Source organism: Tympanuchus pallidicinctus, unplaced genomic scaffold (genome assembly GCF_026119805.1).
Source record: "Tympanuchus pallidicinctus isolate F22 unplaced genomic scaffold, pur_lepc_1.0 scaffold1, whole genome shotgun sequence".
NCBI lineage: Eukaryota > Metazoa > Chordata > Aves > Galliformes > Phasianidae > Tympanuchus > Tympanuchus pallidicinctus.
This window is the reverse complement of record NW_026294618.1, coordinates 87,420,480-87,428,794: the sequence shown is the minus strand read 5'-3', so window position 1 is coordinate 87,428,794 and position 8,315 is coordinate 87,420,480. Positions and strand designations below refer to the sequence as shown.

The 8,315-nt window shown below is 43.0% G+C and overlaps 1 long non-coding RNA gene across 1 annotated transcript; it reads left to right on the top strand.

The window, feature by feature from the left end:
* The first annotated feature begins 34 nt into the window (after positions 1-34).
* Positions 35-6,432, top strand: LOC128082245 (uncharacterized). Its single transcript, XR_008207591.1, has 2 exons — positions 35-652; positions 1,225-6,432. It is a non-coding gene; the product is annotated as an uncharacterized LOC128082245 (long non-coding RNA).
* Positions 6,433-8,315: the final 1,883 nt, after the last annotated feature.

The following is an 8,315-nucleotide window of genomic DNA, read 5'->3' as shown; positions in this document are numbered from 1 at the left end:
ATCTAGCCGAGGGGCGGGGATGCCGGCGGAGCCCCAGCGCGCGGCGGCGGAAGGATTCCACTGGCGCCGATGGAACTCTGGCCGTGCGCGCCGCGGGGCTCCCCCGGCGGGCGGCAGGGGTGGGGGGGGGGGACTACTTTCTGGCGGCGCAGGGATCCCGCGAAGGAGGAGGCGTGATACGGTTATTAGCCCAGGCCTCCGGTCGCCATTACGGCAGTGAAGCTGCGAGGGAGAGGTGGCGGCGCGGTGTGAGCCGCTGGGCGGGCGTGGGCAGCGCTGGGGGCCGCCCTCAGCTTCAGTGCATCCAGCCGGGTCACGTCGGGCTGAGGGGAGGCGGGCAGCAGGCAGGGATGCCGTGCTGCGTCAGCTCCAGGTGGATGGCGGTGGGATGCGCTGCCTTCTGTCTTCGTACTGTGCGTTTGTTTATGTATGTATGTATGTATGTATGTTTTCAGTGCTGTCTGAGTATACGGCATCAGCTTTGTGTCAGAACCGCGCAGGTCTTAAGGATAAACTGCTGAGAATACCTACAGCGAGAGCCCTGCTCGCAGACGTGGCAGCAGGCACGTCGAAGCTGGGAATGTGTCAGCAGCCCCCTTTGGTTTCTGCACAAATACACGTCGCCGTGGCCGTCTGCTAAATATAACTAAAGGTATTCTTAATGGTGTGGATATAATTTGATTTCCAGAGGTGGAAAAAAAAAAAAAAAGAGTAAAACGAAAAAGGCATAAGCTGAAGTTGCTGCTGCTGCGTGCGGCGGTCTGTTCGCACACAGCACAGGCCCCCCTGTTCGCACACAGCACAGCCTGTGTTTTGCTGTGTCACATCTCAGCCCTTCCTGCCCAGCACACCCCGGGCAGCTGCCCGAGCTCTTGCATTGTTTGTTCTTGCTAAGGAGTGTTAGCTGGAGCCGTGCTGTCATGCAGCGAGGTTAGGGAGGAATGATGGAGTGTCCGGAGCGCTTTACGCTAAGGCTGCAGTGTGGTGTAGGGCTGCCACGTCTGCAGGGAGCTGTCTGCTGATGCTTGTCTGGAAATCAGCCCAGTACGATCAGATGCTGAACCTGTGAAGAAGATCTGATTTATGGTTGTGTATAGCAGAAAATTAGTGTGAACTTCTGGGTGTATTATGGTCTTAGAACTGTTTTTGTGAGAGCTTCAGCATCAAAAAGGAGAGGAAAATGTATCTGTGACTTCTGTGTGCTTACTGTTCTTTCTGTGTCAGACTGTAGTATGGAGAAGTAGGAAGCCCCTTTGGAATTGTCAGCGTGAAAACTATAGAAGAAAGCAGAAACTCAAAGATGAGAAGAAGCCTTATTCCTCAGTATGCTGTATCTGTTCTTGGAAGAACTGTGGAGAATGTGGAAGAACCAATTACTGCTGAGGAAAAACTAATGGCAGAAAAGACTGTCCTGTACATTTAAGGACTGAATTTTGCCATTCAAGACATTGTCTTATTTCTTCATGACAGTTTCCTTGTGGTTGGTTTGTGATCTCACTCTATGTGTCTAATGTCCTTTATCCCAGAAATTTCTGAATTGTTTGCATATTCTACCCAAAATTAACAAATCTACTGTTCTGTGATTTCTTTGTTAGAGTTGGAAGGTACCCTTGAAGGCCATCCTGTCCAACTGCCCCGCACTGAGCAGGGACACCTACAACTCAATCAGATGCTCAGAGCCCCCCCAGCCTTACCTCGTACATCTCCAGGGATGGGGCATCCTCCACCTCTGTGGGCAACCTGTGCCAGTGCCTCACCTGCTCACTGTAAAAAATCTTCTACCCTATATCCAATCTAAATCTCCTCTCTTTATGTTTGAAACCACTTCCCCTTGTCCTGTCACAGCAGGCCCTGCTGAAGAGTCTGTCTCCTTCTTTCTTACAGCCCTCCTTTACATACTGAAAGGCTGCTATCAGGTCTCCCTAGAGCCTTCTCTTCTCCAGGCTGAATAGCCCCAGCTCTCTCTGCCTGTTCTTGTAGGAGTGGTCTTCCATCCCTTGGATCAGTTCTGTGGCTCTCCTCTGGACGAAGTGGTGGTTTCGCAGACAGTGAAGCTCCGACCCACTTTGTGAATATGGCTGATACCTGCAAGTGCCTCAGCAATTGAGCAAAAAGTTGCCATGTCATCTCCTACTTTAACATGCACAGAAGAGCTACTGTAAGGGAAAGCACTCGCAAGTACCAGAACCACAGGGAAACCTTCAACCAGGATCTGCAATTTTTAAATCAATTAAAAAAACTTGCAGGAAGCTGGTCAACTTTAATTCTGGTCCTTCCAGAACTGGCTGTTGTTTTTCTTTTTTACTTGCAAAGGATGTGAGATATAGGCATGTGTATGGATATTGCCATACATTGTATGTCCATCAGTTCTCTTGACTCAAAAAGCCACTGAATGTGAGTTTGTACAGATTTCAGGTAGAGAGACTCATCAGCAAACATTCTGAAGGGAACCTGAAAGAAGAAAGGTTGGAAGGGGGCTTGTCTTAAGAGTTTGCTTTAATTGGCAAGTGTTAAAGCTACATTCTGTGAGGAGAACATAGATTCCCCAAATAGCCACTTCATAGTTAGCAAATGTAGTGAGGTGTTTTTTTCCCCGCATAAGGAGTGGTTAAGACTATTATTTGTCCTGTATATCCTTATTCTTTCTAAGCACAGGCCACAGAAGACAGCAGAGCGAATGAGCCAAAGCCTTCAGAAAATACAGCTTCAGCCTCTTTTTTTCCCCTCTCTGAAACCAGAACTATTAACAGTTTTAAATACTAATGTTTCTACTGTCTGGAGATTATTTTTTATGAGTATTTTGAACCTTGGAGGTGAAACATTTCTTCCTGCATCCAAAACTATAGTTTGACTGCACTGCTGGAGTGCAGAGTCAATTGCGGCAGAGAGGAAAGGGAACTGAGGAATGGAGAAAGGTTACAGAAGAGGAAGGTGTAGTTGCTTCCACCTTTTAACAGTGTTGCTAGAAGGCATTAGCAGAAGTGGAAGATCAAGGGGAAATTGTTCCTGTCCATGAATTAATTGATCTTCTAATCCATGCAGCTTCTGAGGCTGTTCCACAGCGGGTTGAAGCCTCCTGTAGCCCTCTTTGTTAGAGTAGGTTGTGAGAATGTGTTGTGCTCTATCATCAGCCTTGTGGGCTGCAAGCTGCTGCGATTTGTGAAGATATCCTTGCACTGAGGGATAATGAAGACGTTAACTGCATGGAGGTATGTGGTGGGAAAGGAGGATTGGATATTCAGAACAAAATAATTCTTAAACCACTGGATGCTTTCACATGCCTATATTGCTATGTCATAGAATGGCCTGGGTTGAAAAGGCCCGCAATGATCATCTAGTTTCAACCCCCTGCTATATGCAGGGTCACCAACCACCAGACCAGGCTGCCCAGAGCCACATCCAGCCTGGCCTTGAATGCCTCCAGGGATGGGGCATCCACAGCCTGTTCCAGTGCGTCACCATCCTCTGTGTGAAAAACTTCCTCCTAATATCTGACCTAAACCTCCTGTCTCAGTTTAAAACCATTCCCCCTTGTCCTATCACTACCCACCCTCGTAAACAGCCATTCTCCCTCCTGTTTATATGCTCCCTTTAAGTACTGGAAGGCTGCAATGAGGTCTCCCTGGAGCCTTCTCTTCTCCAAGCTTAACAAGCCCCCTCAACCTTTCTTCATAGCAGAGGTGCTCCAGCCCTCTGATCATCTTAGTGGCTCTCCTCTAGACTCGTTCCAAGAGTTCTGTATCTTTATTGTGCTGGGGGCCCCAGGCCTGGACGCAGTACTGCAGATGGGGCCTCACAAGAGCTGAGTAGAGGGGGACAATCACCTCCCTCTCCCTGCTGGCCACCCCTTGTGTAATGCAGCCCAGAACACGGTTGGCCTTCTGGGATGCAAGTGCACACTGCTGGTGCAGTGTGGTCCAGCAGTAGTTCGGCTTCCCAACCGTCTCATCTATGAAATTTCTAGCATATGAAAAGTATTGCAGATCACGATTGACATTTTTGTCATGTAGTCACAATTATGTACCTTTTGGGTTTGTTCTCTTTTTTATTTTTTTATTTTTTATATTTGGAAGAGCATCCTGACATTCCCCCAGCTTAGGAATATCACTTTATACCGTCTAAGATCTTTTATAGATCTCTTGGAGCAGGTCAAATTAGTATGTGTTGATTCTTCAGAAAATTTGTGAATATATAAATGTGTTGAATGAAACAGAGGAAATGGTATCACCACAAACCCTTGCAGCAAAATCTATCCTGGAAACTTTTGCTTTAATGCAGAGATTTATAATTTCCTTCTGTATGAATGTTTCATAGAGAAAAGTATGCACTTTGTCTCCCTAAGTACATTAAGAAAAGCATGCCTGGAATCAAGTTAATTTCAGATAAATTACACTGCTTGCAGTCTGTTCTGCTGGAAAATATATAGGTATTACTTGTTAAGTATTGTGTTTCTTTTATATTAAACACAACTCAGCCCGCTGGATGGTAAGTAGGGTCTTGGAATTGGATAAGGTGAGACTCATTAGTTTCTTTAGACTGATGGTTGTTGCTCTGTTCTGTGTAATGTTCTCAGATTTTTCAAAGACTTTGTGCTTTAGTGAAACTGCTGGAAGATTGTGCAAGACACGGGTTTTCTATGGCTCTGGAAAGTAAAGCCATCATTCTCAAATGGGACACTTGTTTCTGAGTTCCACTATTAATGCTTTTATTAAGGCTGAAATCAGCTAACAGAGCAAGAGTTAACTTTGTTCTATAACTGATCAATGAAATGCAACAATAAAGCATTTGCTAACTGACAATGCTGCTAATATCTCCCAGCTGAGATTTGGGAATTCAGCTTTGTTTTATTTCTGTTGTGCTGCCTTCCCGCTACAGGTTTCATAACTGATCTGCTCTCTGTACCTGGGCAAAGTTACTCCGGAATTCAGTATCCCAGCTGTCTGAATGAGGACAGTTGGCAGTTTCTCTGTGGGAAAATGATAAAAATCCTGTTGCAGTTTTGAGTGGTCTAATAACCTCAGCAATTGTAGATATTGTGTTTGAATACCTGCCAGCCGCTGGCCAAGTCATGCTCTCTTGAAACCTTTGCTGAAACTGGAGACTTGTGCTGTGTGGAAGGATGGTGGTGGCTGAATGAAGCCGGGACTGTTTGGACCTGGTACTCAGTTACAAGCAGTATTTTGAAACCACATACTGCACTATGGGATGGCTTATCTAAGAACTAGTGTAATGTAGGTTAGTATTATGTCCATCTTGTCATTTTTCTTAATCCTGACAGCTACTAAAAACAAAGGCTGCAGAGGAATTAATTTTGGAGCTGATGCTATAATCTACATTCCTTCTTGGCAAGAAGCCTGTTTTTGGTCTTCTAAAGATTTACGAAAGCTCTGAAACATAAAGCTTGATGTCTTTTGAATGAAATGGTAATTACATTTTCAAATCCTTTAGGTACACTGTGACTGTGTCTGTTCCAGCTTTGTGTATTTGTAGATTCTTCTTTTCAGTGACTTGTTATAGTGAGTTCCACTGACAATGTGTGCTGACTTTTAATTTTAATAGAAAAATTCACAGATTAAAAAATATCCTCTTTTTATTGACAGGTATTCCTGCTTAGTGTTTGAGACTCAATATTTCTGTGCAGGTAATCTAGATATCTGTTAAGCAGTCCCTTCTACAGACTTCTCAGAGATAAATATATTTTAATATATGCTAGAATGAAAAGCTGTGATCTACATTACTGTGTTTTATGCTTAATCCTGAAAAAGAGAGAATCTCCTCACCCTGCAGATTACTGTTTAATAAGGACTCATAAGAATGTAAGCAACATAAGGAAAAACAAGGAAGAGTTAATGAGGAAAACATTACTAATACAGTGTGAAGAAGCCAGGTAGCAGTTCTGCAACTGTCCTACCCAACTACCCATCTACTTAAGAAGTGACACTACCCCTGTATGGAGTCCTTGTAGGAGTAATGTGGAGAGATCTGAAAGATCCTCGTTTACCACCTAAGACCTCATTTGAGAAAATGATGCATCGATATCTGAAATAAACTGTTAGGAGTGGTGTAATATAACCAATAACAGCAGCTTGTTTTGCTGTATGTCTCGGGCCTCGGACTCTAATATTAAACATGTAATGCTAGAGCATGTTGGCACTTCCTGCTGAATTTTGTTCTCCACAGCTTATCCTACCTGGCAAACAAAGAAAGCCTGGAAAATAGTACTGACTGTGTATGACCAAAAGAAGGGTCCTCATGTACTAAAGTATTAAAAGAAGTTGATTGGTTTGGTTTTTATTTTTTTCCCCCATGGTTTCTGTTGACTGATATATAGTATTATGTAGAAGACCCTGTGTTAAGGAGCTGTGCTGAATATTGGATGCCAGTGTGTCTGGACCATGTAGATTCCAAAATAAAACTGCTACTGATGCACCATATTGTTTCCTACTGTATCTACTGTTTTCCTGGTGCAATGATCTGTAGTTCAGGTAGGAAGGCTGAGCAAGAGACTTCATTTTGAGAATGTAAGTTGGAGGTGCAAGCCATGAAAACAGGATTTTCAGTTCTTTTTCTGGAATGTGTAAGAATTATTTTTTTTACATGGGAAAACGCCTTCTAATACCATTTCACTAGATTTTCTAGGTGTAAAAATGGTTTTCCTAAGTCTCTATTGTGTTAAACGGTACTAACTGATGTAGCTGCGTCTGGATCTCTTCAGGCTATAATATATAATGCTTTCAAGAATAACAGTTCCTCTTCTCTGGTCTGAGGCAGCTATATTGTTTATATATGGTTCATTATCTTTCATCTTCCTTGCATTCCTTTTAATAAAGGTGGCTCTTATCCTTGGATTAAGAGTTTGCTTACTGAAAACTTGAAACGTGTTATAGTCCGGCAGCCTGTTACGAGGTCTTGTATCAGCTATCTAGTGTTCTGAAACAACAGAGAGATGATCCAGGTTTCGGAGTTGTACTCTAAGCCCACCACTAGAGATCCGCTCCCTGAGATGCTGCAATTCTGCCAAAGCCACCTTTGGTAGGCAGTGTTTCAACTGTTTCACTACTTCTAATCTGTACCTGTCCCAGCCCAACTTCACCTCCTGTTGTGCCATATACTGTATTTTGGTCAAGTAATTGAAGTTAGATTTGGATATTCTTATGCATTCTTTTAAAGAATGCACTGATATTTCACCACGTGACTTTACACAGAAGCTTTTGTATCAGCTAACTGGTGTTACTTGCCTTTGCCTCACAATAATCAATGGAAGCACATGAAGAAACTCCTCTCTTTATTTAAATGCTTTGAATTTTACAGAGCATCTGTATTCCTGTCTGAACATCTTTAATTTGAATTTATGAATATTGCACCTGGCAGTGCTTGAGCTGAATACATCATAAGAAAATATTAACCAACATTAGATGAGGTACTAAAAAGATCCTCAAAGCAGGTATCCAAGTGTTAACAAAAATCAACAGCACATCAGACACTAGGGCCACCTGGTATCAGTCACTGGGACTAGGGTATGAGTCCAGTGCTGATAAAGACCCTGGAAATAATGTCATTAAGATACAATCAAACTTAGAAAATTAGGATTTTTTTTTTTTTTTTTTTTTTTTTTTTTTGTGAGTGCAGCTGTATACGATAGCAGGAAGAGTTTACTTAGAATGAGAAAATCACTTATCTCACTGTAAATAATAATAATAATAAAGTTGTACTGGGCTAGTTATAAAGTTGTGGATTTCTTTTCAGACTTACTCGTTTGGCTGCTTCTGCATGCCCCTCTTGCTGCTGAGAAGTGAAGCAAAGTTGTGACTACATAGCAAGCAAACACTGTGGATAGTCCACCCTGTTGATAGAAAGTCAGGAAGTGGGAAATACTTGGTGAAAAGCTGGGTTCAGTTAGACTTTGAAATGAAGCGACATGTGGGTTTTTCTTCCTTTATTTTTCTTTTTTAAATTTCTTTTGTTTTGTTTGTTTTCCCGGTGTGGGAATGAGAGTGGAGTGTTGGCTTCTGTATGTTGACAGGCCTTCTTACACTGAAATCCTGCAAGCAGCGAAAGAGGTCTATGAAGTTGGGAGGGAAGACATCAGCTTTATAAAATATTCCACTTTAAAACAGAAGTTCTTAGAACACGCAAGGCAGAAGCAATGAAATACAAGCCCTGTGCAAGAAACACACTCACTGGGCACTCTGAAATGTGCTTCTTGGAGAGGCTACTGTAAACAAAAAGCTAGCAGTCTGTTTACCAGTCAGCCTCACAGAATGCTTCTGTCCAGATGAAAAACAATGTGTTTTTTTTCTTTTTTGAAATTGTTC